This window comes from Pinus tabuliformis, chromosome 1_1 (genome assembly GCF_031772625.1).
Source record: "Pinus tabuliformis cultivar Carrire ecotype Pingquan chromosome 1_1, CPIR1, whole genome shotgun sequence".
NCBI classification, from domain to species: domain Eukaryota; kingdom Viridiplantae; phylum Streptophyta; class Pinopsida; order Pinales; family Pinaceae; genus Pinus; species Pinus tabuliformis.
The window spans coordinates 442,936,814-442,952,151 of NC_142297.1; positions in this window are offsets into that span (position 1 = coordinate 442,936,814).

Here is a 15,338-nt window from a genome sequence, read left to right on the forward strand (position 1 = left end):
GTTAGTTTAGGTCAGGTTGAGCGTAACCAGGGTAAGATGGAATTTCCTGGGAAATAGGCATTTGCATACCAGCATAAGGAATCTGCTGCTGGTAACCTTGATAGGGGTAAGCTTGTTGAGAAAATCTGGTATAAGGTGGTTGTTGGGCACCAGGATAAATTTGTTGTTGTCCAAACCCAGCATAGGCTTGTTGACTAGGACTTGGGTAAACTTGTTGTTGACCAAACCTAGCATAGGCTTGTTGACCAAGTCTAGGATAAGTTTGGTATTGTTGGAATTGTTGTTGTTGATATTGTGGCTGCCATGGTTGTTGATTTAATGGTTGTTGCCCACCAATGTAAGATTGACTAGGTTGAAAATAAATTAAACCAATATAAGTTTGAGTCATTCCAATAAATGGTAAATTGGCCTGAGGTTATTGGATTCTAGGCACAAACGGTTGTTGTAAAACTGTCTGAGAAGACTGGACCTGTAAACTTGAAACTTGAGGGTCAGAGGTTGAAGGACCAGCTTGCAAAGGTTGAGATACAATTAACTGATCTTGTGACTGTGGTAAAGTCGTAATGATAGGCGTAGTAGGTATGGATGAAACAAATTTCATTGGTTGTGATAGATACACAAGCCTTGGTTGAACGGGAATTGTAGGCTGCCATTGAAAAATAGTCATTCTGGGCTGACCTAAAGATGATGGTATACTGCCATATGGTTTTCCCCCAGAAAATGGAGGATAAGCAGATTGGGCATATTGTTCTCCATATGGAGGTAATCCAGTGTAAAGTGGATACATTGGACAGTAACCAGATGGACCAGCTTGATATTGACTTGATGGATCAAACTGTTCAGTATCCGTAAGTGAAGAACCAGGTAAAATTCCTATGGATGACATGGGTGAAGATCATGGACTAGAAGCAACACATGATTGAGTTCCAGATAAATATTGGTAACCCGGTGGGATGGACGGAACACCATACAGATGTGACTCAGGTGTTGTGGTAAACATTGAAGAAGTAGCGACAATAGATTCTACTGTGGCTGTAACAAATGGTACAGTTTGGGATGTTGATTCTGTCATAGTCAAATGACCCAATAAATGTCCTAATGAATCAATGAGAGTCTGAAAGTAATCAGGATCAAAAGGAACAATAAAATGAGGAGTATGAGGATAAAGATAAAGCCCGGGTCCAAAGCGAGTTGGAGTTCTGGGTGTTTCTTCTTCAGGTTCCTCTTCAATAGAAATCAAACCAGGTGGAAGGATTTCACCGTCAGGTCCATAATAGATTTTTGGTGTTTGACTCTGTGGTAAAGGGGAAGTCTCAACAGTTACAGATGTCTGAGGATAAACCGGTCGATCGTCTTCCGGTATGGGAACAACTTCTGATTGTTCAACTTCAAGATCCAAGTGTTCTGGTAAAAGAACAATAGGTTCAGGTTGAGCTTCTTGAACAACTTTTGGTTGAACTGTGATAGGTTCAGGATCAACTTCTGGTTGAACAGATTCAGGTTCAGAAGTAATTTCTTGTTGAACAACTTTGGGTTGAGAATCAACTTCTTGTTGGACAACTTGGGTTACCGTTTCACTAAGTTCACTTTTAGTGTCCTTAGGTAATTGTAAAGGTTCCACTTCAGTAACAAATGTACCAGTAATTGTAGGAGTAACTGGGGTCACAATACTTACCGGTATAGGTGACTTTGGTAATTCAGATGAAGAACCAGAAGTTTGTGATGTACTGGATTCAGTTAAACAAGACCGCTTTTGTTGGCTAGGTGTAGCTTCAGGGGGTAAAGGCGGTTTACTCGCTGTCCTCCGTGAACGACAGGGTAAAGGTTGATGTTCCTCCATGATTGCTGATTGATTTTATTACAAAAAGAAATAAACAAAAAGAGGGTAATCTAGGCAAAAGGATTACCAAGCAACTGTGAACTGCAATATACTGCCTTAGTAAACCAAGGACTTAACATACGTGCAGGAAATCTCCCCGAATACTGTGTTCGGTGTATCCCAATGTACAAGATAGCCGACTCGGTTACCTAAGGATGGATTACAACCTAATGTAGTCGTCCCATATATATCTGAAAGTACGTGGAGGCCCAATCCGTGTTAGTGTTGTCTAATGCGAAACCGCACAATGAGAGCATTCCTTTATAATTTTCATACTATAACACCACCCTATATACTTGAAGGTACGTGGACGAGCTACGATATACTTACATACGTGGAATGAGGTATCACACTTGGAATTTATCGCAGACAATTAACGACATCTGCTATGTTTTACAATGCCGGAACACATCTCTAGCCTAGAACCTCTAAATTTTATGCGTTAGGTGACAATGCTCCATTAGGTTAATTGAGATAACTTTTAAGTTGATCTTGTTTAAGAGTTTGTCTTTCAGGTTCACCGTGTGATGTCTTTGAAATTCCTAGAATGCAACTATGATGAGAAACATTCTTTTCATTTTATTTGAACAATGAAAACCTTAACTACAAGGGATAGAGCAATCAAAATGTTTAATCAAAGAGCATAGAGCACATCTAATGCAACTTTCTCTATACTATTCCTACAAGCACACACAAACCTCTAAATGCATAATGTAAGTTTTTCTTTTCATTTCCCTTAATGTTTAGATGAACAAAAGGAAAATAAATGCACATACAATCAATCAATAATTTTTGCAAGAAACGAAGACTTTATGGCAGTTCCTTTTCAAAGAAAGGAAGACTTTACGACATTTCCTTTTCATAAAATTTTAATCAAATATAAGCTATCTTTTACAATGAATTGATAATGATAAAGAAATCATTTAAGAAACACTAAACAATCAAGTCCAAAGTAGGGCTAGGAGGAGAAATACAACTTGATTTCAGAACCATTGAAAACATTGATCTTTCAACAAACAAAAACAGAAGCAACTTTGGAAAAATAAAACCAAAGGTGGGTTTTTAGCCTAAGAGGGATCAACGCAGGCCAGAGTGGGAGACAGTGTGCTACAATGCACTGTGTCTAAGCTAGGGCTGCTCTGTAGCACACTGTGTCAAGACCAACACTGCGCTGGTGCTAGAGAGTCAAATCAAGAGACATTCAAGCACAATGTTTGACCAAAAACACTTCAAAAAGACTAAAATAAGATCAATGAAATCAAGCAAAGTCTACTAGGGTGTAATATGATGAGGGTAAGCCACTAGGAATGACAGTCATTCCCCAGTATGGTCACCAATTTGTTATATGGAATTTTCATCTACGGATAAACACATTTTCCCTAGGTGGGTAGCTACACCTAGAACACCGGAAATAAAGTAGTTTAACCTTTTCATGTAGTAGATAGATGAGATGAAGGAACTTACTTGTAGTCTTTCACTTCCTTGATCTCTTTTGAATTGCTCTTGTTGATCCCACTTGAACTAAATCCGCTCAAATGGTACCTGTGTCAAGAGAAACAGAAACAAGAAACGATCAAAGCATACATGATCTACCTACTATAAACCAATGGAATCGAAGACATTGAAACACATAATCATCATAGATATGAACAATAACATGAGAAAAGGAATAAAATCTTTATTAAAGTAGAAGGAAGAGTATCAACCAATATAGTTCGATCTTATGCCACTCCTCCAGCTTCAGTCCAACCCTCGCCAGATCAAAAACACACCAATCCAGCAACATAACCTTGCTTGACATGAACTAAATTCTCAAACCATCAGAATTTCCTTACAAACTTCAGATTCTAGCCCCTTGATCACTATGATGAGTGCTGAATTTATAGGAAATGGAGGTGGTTTTGTCATAAATGAGGGTATTGAATGGCCTTCCAAACTTGGAGTTAGTTTCCATGGAGCAAGGGATGAGAGGATAGAAGGTTAATGGATCCTTAGCCTATCCAATTTCGAGCTCATAGGAGGAGATAAGAGATGGGATCCTTCTAGAATCATCTAGAATCCTAGAACCCTATGAAAATTTCGCTCAATCTCACCCAACGCAGGTCAAAGAGGGCCTAAGTGCACTGCAGTGCAGGCCTGAATGGGCTTGCCTACTTTGCAATGCAGTTACCCCTGACCAAGGCTCCACTGGTGTCCCAAGGAGGAATTTTAGCAAGGCTTCATGCTAGGAAACTTTCATGGATGGAAGCATTCAATGAGTTGACTTGTATAGGGCATGTAACAACTGAATTAGGGTTTGATGAGCCTAATTATACTGATATGAATTTCAGGAGTGATGTGCCCAAATAGACCTGTAACACCAGGGTCAGTCAAAATAGAAACAACTTGATCACAAAGCTTACCATCCATCTCAATAATAAATTCCTAATGGTTTGCCTGTCTGTTATCCAACGCTGCATAGATACGAGGAATGCTTTGCCCAACATCTCTCATTGTCCGTGCCTCCTTAGCACTATATATATGAGGCCTACCACATTGATTCTGCGAACAATCTCTCCCGCGATGATTTTTGCCACAAGTCCAACACTCTAAAGTCTTCTAGCCTGCATCCTTATTCTTCTCCTTAGGTCAAAATCCCTTTCCTCTGTCAGATGCATTGAACTTCTTCGGTGGCGCTGCATCATATTTATTACCTATACCTTGGGTTATTTCTCGCTTCTTGTCCTATTTTTCCTTGTTCTTTGCATTACTTTTCCAGTGCGGCTTAGTCTCATATCTAGGCTTCAATTATTCATAGCAAAGCTTTAGCTTTCAAATGGCCTCCTCCAATGATCTAGGCTCATCAAACTCAATCCGGTATTTCAATACAATGGGCAATCCACTAATGAATCTCTAAATCTTGACCTTCTCCTCCTTGAGGTAAGGAACATACCTTAGTAGATACAAGAACCTGCTAGTGTACTCCTCATCTGTCATCGATACCATCTTCTTTATCTCATAGAACTCTTTTGACTTGTCATAAAAGTATCTCTCTGATAGGTATTTCTTCTTGAATAGCCTCTCGAACTCACTCCAAGTCAAGTCCTCCTCATGACTACCTCTGACACTCTTCACATCTTCCCACCAAATATATGCTTTACCTTTAAGACTGAATGTAGCTATTATGGCTTTCATATTCTTTGAATAATCATGTAACCTAAATAACTTCCTCATACCAAGCAACCATGCCTCTGCATCTTATGATTTCTTCATCTCTCCATCGAATGTAAGTGGTTTTTCTTTCTTAAACTCATTTGGAAAATAACCCCTATCACTCCTCTTGTAAGGATGATAATGATGACGATCATAGTGCCTATCTGAACCAGAACTAGAGTGGTACCCGTGTCCATCACCTCTCCTATTCGGAGTATCCAACAACCTGCCATCTCTCATTGTGTCATCTCCACCACGAGACCTACTACCATATGCCCCATTAGTTCTGTCTTTCTCATGACTGATTTGAAGTTGTCCCTGTCACTGCAATTCTGAAAAACTATGAAGTATCACTGCATTTACCTCTGCTTGTTTCTCCCGTTCTTATATGATTATGTCATTGTCTACCTTACAACTCCTTATTTCTGCCTTTAAGCTTGTCAATGTGTCTGCCAACTCAAGAGAGTGCCCAACAACACGCTTCTCATTTGATCCATAGGGAGAGTCTCAGGAACTGTAGTCTACCATCTTGTTAGTCATCTTTGATATTCTTCTTGCAAGGCATATCATGTCAGCTAAACCAAATCACAATAAACCAATGTACCTTAGCATAATTCAGGTAGGATACCTCATCTGCAAGAGTGACAAATCAACGTAATACATGTATAACATAATGAGGATAACATATAGAAGTATAACACATAACATATAACCTCATAACCATCACTTTAGCTAGAGTCCAACCATCAATGCATGATCAGGTCAACTGCACATGCCATGACCTCATGCATGAATAAAACCACCACATCACTATAGACTTGACCACATGTGAACACTCACGTGCAAAAGCAATGCATAATCAACCATACACTCATGATGACACACTCCAAAACAACACCATCAACTTCCCATGGCGACCTCACTACAACCATGACCCATACTATATAATGCAACAAGCACATGGTCTTACAACACAAGAAACACATATGCAATTGACATGAATGCATGACCGACACAAAACCCATCCAGTTTGAGGGGTGAACCATGCTCTATTACCACTTTGTAACACCCTCCTCCCACATCTACCCAAGTAACTAGCTAACCCAGGTAAACATGTGACGAGAAGTTAATATTATATGATTTGACCTCCTAAGTCACATTAAAGAAGTGGAATCAACAGAAACACACCATATATGCCTTCAATAACAACAACAAGACTCTCAGGAACCATCCCAACCTCTCATGTTGTTGGGTGTGGAGCTTGATTATCTTTTGTATTCAAAGGTATCACCAGATTGGACCCCAGTTCGTAATGGGGCGGCGTTGCCACCCATAAAATATTCATTGCAAGGGGGGTCGAGAGGGGGGCGACTGCGACCTTTGGGAGGCCCCCCCTAGAGGGGGGATCGGGTGTAGCACCCCCAAAACTAAAAATAGATGTAAAATTGCCTTGTAAAATGCTGTAATTTCATAGTCAATCTAGGTCATTCATTAGGCGGAGATCTGACAGTAGAAGTTATGTTTAATTTAGGGTTTTTTGCCCTAGAAGGAAATCCCTCTCTATATATGAGGGAATTGTATTGCGTCTATGTAGATTTTGTATTTTGAGTGAGGAAGAGAGAGGAGATTGAGAGTGAAGAGGGAATTACAACGGATTTGCTGTAGGTTGTATCTCTTTGATGCATGAGCATCCAGCTAAGGGCACCATGACCGGGTGTTTGGTCTCAACTAAGGAGGAAAGGTTCATCATCATTTGATTTCATTTATGTTTGTTGGTTAAAACAGTGTTAGGAACTTGTTTTTTCTTTATTTCATTATTAGTTAATGGATATTTAGGGACAACACAGTAAGGTGAAGGTGGTTACAACCACACTATTGTTTTTTCTTTTACCTATTTTACAGTTGTTTACTTTATAAAAAAAAACAAAAAGATATATATATATATATATATATATATATATATATATATATATATATAGATATATATATATCATCTATGTATTCCACAGAACGAGAAAACTCAAACAAAAAAATAGTTATCAACTGTGTAACTGAAGAAACAACTGCAAATAGTTTGAATAATTGTATTGTAACAATACAAAAGCAAATGTGCCACATTGTGGAAGGGGTTCGATATTCCAGCAAAGGAAAATTAATACAAAGAGAGACACTTTCATTTTGAATCCATCTGTTCGAAACTTGTTGTTTTTATCTAATTACTATCGTCTGTAACAAATAGACAAACTGTGTATTTTATTTTACTAGAAATCCTTCCAGACAAGCAGTGACGAAGTTCCAGAAATCGAGTGACAAGCAGAGACGAAGTTACAGAAATCGAATGACAGGTAGAGACACCATATTAACACGATACTGAGCAGGCAATTCCAACCACATTGACAATTCTAGAAATATGAGAACAAGCAACAGCCGCAATAGCTAACTAAATAAATACAGTCACAATGAGATGCATTCACAAGAAAGGTAACCTTGTACCTTGAAATTTCTCTTTTCATTCATCTTTAAAAGCATTTCAACGTCAAGAACAGTATATAAAATATACAAATACGAAGTTCTAATGTCCAACAAACCATAAGGCCGAACAAACCCTCCTCTGGGAGAGAGACTGTGAACGAGGGTTAGGGTTATACCCTGAACAGTTACAGTCCGTCGAAAAACAAATGAGATTATTTACAACTGGGCCGAAGGCCATTTGAAATCAACCAATAAACGAAGATAACAGAGTCTCAGTGCCTAGCCTATCGAGCGACTACACTAAAGAAGAAACCGACTTGGGAAACCCTCAAACAAGACAAATTGTGACAAGGAATGACCCTACCGGTTCCGTTTGGAAGAAGGTCCGAGTAGCAATCCAACCATGAGCATTCCCAACTTACAAAAAGACCACAACAAAATATTAGTGTTGATACACAGAAGGATTGAGGAAACGAACACGAACTGAAGAAACCCTAAGTGAACTTACCAGGGTATTAGTTATCATTGGATGAATGAACCCACATTTGGGTCGCAACCACTGAAGGGAAGCCTGCTCATGAGGAGCAACAGTTGTTAGTTCTCAAGAAAACCCGAGGAAGTAAATTTTAGCAAGGAAAGAGAAATTTACCTTGCCAGAGCCGAACAACGCTGAGAAAGGGTCCTTCGTGGCCACGCCCTGCGTTCACAAATAAATTGTAGACAAGTCAAAGAGAGAATGTAGTCATACATGCAACCAACAAAAAAAAATACCATTGAAGAATCCCAACAGAACGCATTAAGGAACGGAAGGAGAAATAGTGACCACCGGAAGAACACCAAACCACAGGGAAAACAGAGAAACCCTCGCGTAAAATCAACGAAGCCAATGACATAGTAATAGAGCTGAACTAACCAGATAGCCGAAGAAAATACTGAACAGTTTTATCGAACCATCCAACGGTGAAACCCATAGCCGGGCGTGGACGGAGCATCGAGCTCGAGCACATTACAGTCAACAACAAAACGGCGGAAGGAGCTCTCACCACTAAACAATGCAAAATGAAAATGCTGGAGTGAATGAAGTGAGGGTTAGGGTTTAGTCCGAGAGCGGGAGGGAAACCAGAGACCAGGACAATTGTCCTCTCACCTACCAAGTACCAATAATTAATACAGCCATCAATACACACAAAAATCTGCGCTAACCCTTTGAACAATGTAAACTTTGAAACGGGAACTGATACTGTTACCCGTTTTGTAGAGGTGGCAAAAAAATGACCTGATTTTCAAAAGTGTTGATGCAGAATACACATGTTTTTTTAAGAACATGCTTTTTGGAACTTTATTTTTTTTCATGTGCATTAAGTGGGTGAGGCTCGGTGAATGGTAGTGATTTTCATCCTGATTTTAAAAAGTGTGTATTCTGCATCACACCCTTTTTTTAAAAGACCTATTTTTTGACTTTAAATTTTCTAGTGTGTGAAATGTAAAAAATTATTTTCTAAATTTGATAGTTTTTGAAGTCGTCATTGTATTCATATTTTCTTGTTCTCTATCTTAATTTTTTTTTTTTTAGTGGGCTTTTTATTGTTTTGCGTTTTTAAATTATAAAGTCGATAGTTTGAATTTTAGATAATCTACATATTTAGACATCTTTTCAACCCCCTTAATTAATTTTTCAATCCACATGAAATAATTGTTTCTAAAAAACAACATTTTTTAACAATGGACATAAAAAATAACCATTTTTAACATAAATATAACAAAAAAACTAAACGTTTTGATAATTTTTTGCTAGAATTAACATGTCAAAATCACAATTTTTATACAAAAATATTAACTAAAAATGGTCAAATAATAGTTTTTTTTATGAATTTCATGTCAAAAAGATAATAATAACTACTTTTTTTTCAAAAAAAAATGATTAACTTAAAAATCAATGCAAAAATCACATATTACCAATATTGAACGTATAACAACCCTAATTGAGTGTTTATTCTTCTCATAAAATGTCAAAGTCAAAACATTGCAAAGCTTGAGTTACAAGCATAACTTAAATTTAATCAAGAATGTCACGTAATCCAAACTCTTCGTCCTCTAGAGTTTCATCATTGTCCTCTTCCACAATATTTTCTGTTTCATTTTGCTCATTTTGCTCATTTTCCTCTTCTAATGGGTCTTTCATGTCTGCAAATCCCCCAATATGTGTCTTTCCATACATTCCATGTAATGGTGGTTGGGGTTCCTTTGCCTTTTTTGCCACACGTGATTCACTAAAGTCCCCTTTCTTCAACCCAATTTCTTGCATTGCATCTGGAAGAAATTGAAGAGCATTAATTCTTTGCTGAATGAAATTGCATTGTAATGGATCTTTCTCAATTGCAATGCAATTTCTTCCTTTTTGAAGGCAGCATGCTAGTGTTGTACCTAATTATCAAGCACAAAAAAATAATGAAGTAAATTAGTACAATGACATATTAATTAAAAAAAAGAACATATTGAAATTCAATTCCATGTGGCAAAACGTACCTGAGCCAGAAAATAAATCCAGAACCCAATCTCCTTCATTTGAACATATGTCTATAAGATAGTTAATCAATAATTGTGGTTTCTGATAAATGTTAACTATCTCTCCTTTCATTTCTTTGTCTTCATATGTTAGTTTTCTCACAACAGCATCATAAGTCAGTATTTGGCTATGACTCTTTTTGTCCACCCGATTAAAAATCATAGACATATGGCTATCATCTTTTGCCCAACTATCAATATGAATGAACTCACAGTCATTTATAAATTGTTGATCTTCATTGTCAAGAAGATTTGACTTTTGCCTGTAACATAAAATAGTAAAATTTCAATTAACTTGTACATAAATTAATTTTTCAACATTAATCAAATATACCTTTAAACATCTTACCATGTAAGCTGCATCCTTGAATTTGTTTTCCCCTTGAAGCTTGACAATAACATTGCCAACTGTGTGTCTGAATGAAATGTCACAAATCTCCATAATGGTGATGACGTCACTTCCTTAAATCCCGCCACCACTTTATTAAAAGCTTGATAAGTATAAGGGTCATTATCATAGCAAATGTTTGGAATATTGAAACCATGGGGAATATCTGCAATAACGAGGGCATAATCCCTTTTTGGTATGAGTTTCGCAATGTCTTCACAGTCGCCTTGTATTACTTGATATTGAATAGTGTCTAGCCCATTCCAAATGAAATGATTAAGAGTTGGATCAAGTTCAACATTCTTAATACGTTTCTTTCTCAGTCTTTCAATCGGGGGCGGGGCGGGCGGGGCGGGCGGGTGGGGTGGGCGGGGTGGGTGGGGTGGGCGGGCGGGGTGGGCGGGTGGGATGGGCGGGGCGGGCGGGGTGGGCGGGTGGGCTGGGCGGGTGGGATGGGCGGGGCGGGCGGGGTGGTCTGGCCCACCCCGCCCGCCCTGCCCATCCCACCCGCCCACCCGGCGGGGTGGTTTGGCCCACCCCGCCCGCCCCGCCCATCCCACCCGCCCACCCCGCCCAGCCCACCCGCCCACCCCGCCCGCCCCGCCCATCCGCCCCGCCCACCCCGCCCAGCCCACCCGCCCACCCCGCCCGCCCCGCCCATCCCACCCGCCCACCCCGCCCACCCGCCCGCCCCACCCATCCCACCCGCCCGCCCCGCCCATCCCACCCGCCCACCCCGACCACCCCGCCCGCCCCGCCCATCCCACCCGCCCACCCGCCCACCCCGCCCATCCCACCCGCCCACCCCGCCCGCCCCACCCATCCCATCCGCCCACCCCGCCCGCCCCGCCCATCCCACCCGCCCGCCCCGCCCGCCCCGCCCATCCCACCCGCCCACCCCGCCCAGCCCACCCGCCCACCCCGCCACCCCACCCGCCCCGCCCGCCCCGCCCAGCCCACCCGCCCACCCCGCCCGCCCCGCCCAGCCCACCCGCCCGCCCCGCCCAGCCCACCCGCCCCGCCCAGCCCACCCGGCCCGCCCCGCCCACTCGCCCGCCCCGCCCAGCCCACCCGGCCGGCCCGCCCCGCCCAGCCCACCCACCCACCCCGCCTGCCCCGCCCAGCCCACCCGGCCGGCCTGCCCCGCCCAGCCCACCCGCCCACCCCGCCCACCCCGCCCACCCCGCCCCGCCCAGCCCACCCGCCCGCCCCGCCCGCACAGGGCCACCCCCGGGCCGCCCCGCCCCGCCCGCCCGAGGGCAGAGCGGGGCGGCCCGGGGGTGGCCCTGTGTGGGCGGGGTGGGCTGGGCGGGGCGGGGTGGGCGGGGTAGGCTGGGCGGGGCGGGCGGGTGGGCTGGGCGGGGTGGGTGGGTGGGCTGGGCGGGGCGGGGTGGGCGGGGTGGGCGGGTGGGCTGGGCGGGGCGGGCGGGCCGGGTGGGCTGGGCGGGGCGGGCGGGGTGGGCGGGTGGGCTGGGCGGGGCGGGCGGGTGGGCTGGGCGGGGCGGGCAGGCCGGGTGGGTTGGGCGGGGCGGGTGGGTGGGCTGGGCGGGGCAGGCGGGGCGGGTGGGTTGGGCGGGGCGGGCGGGTGGCCGGGTGGGCTGGGCGGGGCGGGCGGGGGAGAGCGGGGAAGGGGGATGGGGAGGGGGGAGGGGCGGGAGAGCGGGAGAGGGGGATGGGGAGGGGGGAGGGGCGGGAGAGGGGGGGAGGGGGGATGGCCGAGCGGGGGAGGGAGGGCTGGGTGGGGTGGGCGGGGTGGGTGAGGGGGAGGGGGGAGGGGCGGGAGAGCGGGAGAGGGAGATGGGGAGGGGGGAGGGGCGGGAGAGGGAGGGGGAGGGGGGAAGGGCGGGAGAGGGGGGGAGGGGGAGGGGGGATGGCCGGGCGGGGGAGGGAGGGGGATAGGGAGGGGGCAGGGGTGCGGCGGCCCGGGCGGGGGGTGGAGGGGGCGGCCCGGGCGGGGGAGAGGGTGGGGCGGCCCGGTGGGAGGGAGAGGGTGGGGCGGCCCGGGGGTCGGAGGGGCAGGGGTGGGGGGGTGTGCCGGGCGGGGGGAGGGGGGTCGGGGCGGCCCGTGGGGCCGGAGGGGGAGGGGGGCGTGGCGGGGGACCTAGGGGTCGGCCCGGTGCCGGGTGGGCCCGGGGTGGAGTGTGGGATGGGCAGGGGGCCGGGGTGCGGTGGGGTTGGAACTCTTCGCTTCAAGACGACAGAGATTCTGAAAAGGTTGTTACCAGAAGGAACAGTGTTGACATGGGACTCTGCTGAAACCAGTCGTAGATCTAGAAGACTTTTGAAACCTGGAATCTTGGGCATGCATGTGGACTCAGATGGGGCACTAGTTGATGACAGAGAAGAATATGGAACATCTTCGTCAGCATCCAGTCACTCATCTGAAGATGTGAATTCTGATGGTGTGCAAGAAAATATGAGTGATTTTGAATAATTGTTTAAGACAGTTTATATAACTGATGTATGCATCGTATCTTCAAATAAAATGGATGTTTTCCATATTTTGTTAAATGAGAAGTTATGAAGCATTTTTATGTTGTTGGATTATGTCTTAAGTATGATAAATCTTATTGTTTAAATATCTACAATGCAATATCAAATTAGAGATATAATGTCTCTTTTATTCAGTGTACAAATAAAGACTTTTGAACTCATTCAGTGAAATAATTTGTTCATAATGTCATGTTTTTTTAGTTTTGTGGTTGAAAACATGTTAAATTTATACTTAAGAAAGAAAAATGATATTCTACCAGAAACATTAATGTGTTTTTCCTTAAAAGTTAACTTTGTTTGAGACATAAAAAATTGGTTTTATTAGCATTGTTTAAAAAGTATGAAAATTGACCCTAAAAAAAAAAATCATTATTCCAGTATCAACACTTTTTTTCTGAAGCTATATTTTGCAGGAAAATTTCGTAGAAAATTTCGTAGTCGCTGCCATTTTTAAAACAACCGCAAAATTGACACCTAAAAAAAAAAAACATCGTTCCAGTATACACACTTTTCGTTTTGAGCACTGTTTTTGTGGTTTTTTTGGGGTTTTTGGGCCAGAGTTCTCGTTTTGAGTTTATAGTTCCCGTTTCAAAGTTTACATTGTTTTTTATTAACGGTTAATCAAATTACATTGCTTAAATCATTTGTATTAATCATTGTTGTTAAGTGTTAAACCTTAAGTCACGGGTTGGTCCCATCACTCTTCAGTTTGCTAGATAATATAAAAATAAGGACTGGCTATTTCTTCATGGACGTAGCCCAAACTGGGTGAACCACGTATCTCTGTGTCTCTCTTGTTTTATGAGTTTTTTGTGTTTATATTTCTGCAATATCTTATGTGTTCCATTTCTCTGTAATATATAATTTTCTAACAACTGGTATTAGAGCCGAAGGTCTATTTCGCTGATAAACTCGCAGGAGAGAAGGGTTCTTGGTTCGAGTGGGAGCAATGGCAGAAGATGGTAGGTTTAGGGTCGAAAAATTTAACGGCAAAAACTACCAGCTATGGAAGATGCAGATGGAAGATTATCTGTATCAGAGAGATCTATACCAACCATTGAGCGGAAAGGCAAAGAAACCGACGAGTATGACAGACAAAGAATGGGATATTCTTGACAGAAAGGCACTTGGAACAATACGGCTGTGCCTAGCGGCATCGGTAATGTTTAATATTTCAAAGGAACGACAACAGAGGGTTGAATGTCAACATTGGCCAAACTATATGAAAAACTCTTAGCCTCAAATAAGGTATTTCTTATGAAGCGTTTATTTAATATGAAGATGTCAGAAGGTGGATTTGTTGTTGATCATTTAAATGAATTTAATACAGTTACCAGTTAGTTAAGTTATGTAGGGGTAACTTTTGATGATGAAGTTAGGTCTCTGTTATTTCTGTGCTCATTGCCAGAAAGTTGGAATGGTTTAGTTATGGCCATTAGTAACTCTGTCTCTGGATCTAGTACTTTAAAGTTTGATGATATTTTAAGTGCAATCCTTAGCGAGGAAATGCGACGGGAAAGCTCCGGTGAGACATCAGGTAATGCTTTGACTGCAAAGACTAGGGGAAGAAAAATGGAAAGAAGAAAGAGCCCTGGATATCACAATAAGTCAAGAAAAGGTAGATCCAAGTCCAGATCGGGGATAGTGTGCTGGAAATGCAGGAAGAAAGGACACCTAAAGAAAGACTACAAGTCTCGGAAGGGAAAAGAAGGAGACACGTAACAAGAAAACAATCATGAAGCAAATGTGACAGGTGATGTGTTGCAAGGTGCTTTGATTCTTTCATTATAAAATATTATTGATGCCTGGGTGGTAGATTCAGGGGCCTCATTCCATGCCACACTTGATAGGAAACATTTTCATGATTATGTTCAGGAGATTTTGGATAGGTTCGATTGGGTGATGATAAACCCTGTAAAATCATTGGAATGGGTATAGCTTTCATAAAACAACATAATGGAAATCAATGGCTATTGAAGGAGGTAAGGCATGTTCCAGATCTGAAGAAAAATCTTATTTCAACAGGGCAGTTGGGAGGTGAAGGCTGTGTGACTACTTTTACAGATAAAACCTGGAAGGTCACTAAAGGATCCCTGGTAATAGAAAAAGGAGAAAAGTTTGGTACATTGTATTTATACAATGGTATTTCTAATTTTGTTAATGCTTTAACCTCTACAGGAGAAGATACGACATTGTGGCATCATAGGCTCAGGCACATGAGTGAGAAGGGGATGCAGATTCTTCACTCAAGAATTTTTTTGCCAGGTTTGAAGCATGTTGATTTAAAATTATGTGAGAATTGTGTTTATGGAAAACATAAGAGAGTCAGATTCCTCACAGTTGGGAAAG